We start from the raw sequence: 2,193 nt of genomic DNA, 5'->3' as shown, positions 1-2,193 counted from the left end.
CCCATTCTCACAAGCACTTTCCCTATACATAATGCTTTCTAAGTACATTCACACACATTGATACTCCAATGGATGCATCGGAGAGCAACTTGGGGTTAGTATCTTGCCCAAGGATACTTGACATGCAGACTGGAGGAGCCAGGGATTGAACCACCAACCTTCCGATCAGTAGATGACCTGCTCTACCTCCTGAGCTACAGCGACCCCCGGATCAGTGTGTGTGAGGTGGGCACACCGGAGCGGCATCCACAATCATGCCTTGCCAGCTTAAAACAGATTGAATTGGGTCTATACTGTTGTTACTGGTGTGTGTTTGGCTAGGGGCTGGAAAGCTGCAGCCATGAAAGTATAAGGTACGACAACCGGTAATAAAGGTGTGAAGAATGTGATCAAGTTCATCATTCATATGGCACAATACCTCAAATAAATTTTAAGGTAAAAGATGTTATTAGCAGCAGCTATGGACCAGCGATTTAAACAAAACTCAATGACTGTATTTTAAAAATAAAATGAGAAGTATGTCCTTGCTTACAGAGCTTTGTTGGAGGATTTGACCACTGGCAGCAGCCTCACAAGAGCCTCCTCTGAAGCAGAGTATTTCTTCAGGTCAAACATATCCAGATCTTTTTCTGATGACAGCAAGATGAAGGCCAGAGCTGACCACTGAGCAGGAGAAAGTTTATCTGTGGAGAGACTTCCTGATCTCAGGGACTGTTGGATCTCCTCCACTAAAGAACGATCATTCAGTTCATTCAGACAGTGGAACAGATTAATGCTTTTCTCTGCAGACAGATTCTCACTGAGCTTCTCCTTGATGTACTGGAGTGTTTCCTGATTGGCCTGTGAGCTCCCTCCTGTCTGCGTCAACAGGCCTCGTAAGACAGTGTGACTGGTCTGCAGTGAAAGACCCAGGAGGAAGCGGAGGAACAAGTCCAGGTGTCCATTTGGACTCTGTAAGGCCTTGTTCACAGCAGTCTGGTGGAGAGATTGAAGTTTTGGTGTGTTAAATAATTTAAACCACCAGGAGGTTGTTTCTTCCAGCAGATTGAGTCCAGAATTGATGAAGGTCAGATGGACATGAAGAGCAGCCAGAAACTCCTGAACACTCAGATGGATGAAGCAGAACACCTTGTCCTGGTACAGTCCTCTCTCCTCTTTAAAGATCTGTGTGAACACTCCTGAGTACACTGAGGCTGCTCTGATATCGATGCCACACTCTGTCAGGTCTGATTCATAGAAGATCAGGTTTCCTTTCTGCAGCTGATCAAAAGCCAGTTTTGCCAGAGACTCAATCATCTTCTTGTTCTCTGGACTCCAGTGTTGATCTGTCTCAGCTCCTCCATCATACTTGACCTTCTTCACTTTGGCCTGAACAACCAGGAAGTGGATGTACATCTCAGTCAGAGTCTTGGGCAGCTGTCCTCCCTCTCTGGTTTTCAGTACATCCTCCAGAACTGTAGCAGTGATCCAGCAGAAGACTGGGATGTGGCACATGATGTGGAGGCTTCGTGATGTCTTGATGTGGGAGATGATCCTGCTGGCCTGCTCCTTATCTCTGAATCTCTTCCTGAAGTACTCCTCCTTCTGTGGGTCAGTGAACCCTCTAACCTCTGTCACCATGCCAACACAGTCAGGAGGGATCTGATTGGCTGCTGCAGGTCGTGTGGTTATCCAGAGTTGAGCAGAGGGAAGCAGTTTCCCCCTGATGAGGTTTATCAGCAGCACATCCACTGAGGTGGAGTTTCTAGGGTCAGTTAGGATTTTTGTTTTGTGGAAGTCCAGAGGAAGTCGACACTCATCCAGACCATCAAAGATGAACACAACCTGGAAGTCTTCAAAGCTGCAGATTCCTGCTTCTCTGGTTTCAGTAAAGAAGTGATGAACAAGTTCCACCAAGCTGAACTTTTCCTCTTTCAGCACATTTAGCTCTCTGAAAGTAAATGGAAATATGAACTGGATGTCCTGGTTGGCTTTGTCTTCAGCCCAGTCGAGGGTGTATTTCTGTGTTAAGACTGTTTTCCCAATGCCAGCCACTCCCTTTGTCAGCACTGTTCTGATTGGTTCGTCTCTTCCAGGTGAGGCTTTAAAGATGTCTTCTTGTCTGATTGTTGTTTCTGGTCTGTCTGGTTTCCTGGATGCTGTTTCAATCTGTCTGACCTCATGTTCATCATTGACCTCTGCAGTCCCTCCCTC

This window comes from Oreochromis aureus, linkage group 15 (assembly GCF_013358895.1).
Source record: "Oreochromis aureus strain Israel breed Guangdong linkage group 15, ZZ_aureus, whole genome shotgun sequence".
In the NCBI taxonomy this organism is placed as follows: domain Eukaryota; kingdom Metazoa; phylum Chordata; class Actinopteri; order Cichliformes; family Cichlidae; genus Oreochromis; species Oreochromis aureus.
The sequence above is the reverse complement of the archived record's forward strand: the minus strand, read 5'-3'. Positions refer to the sequence as shown.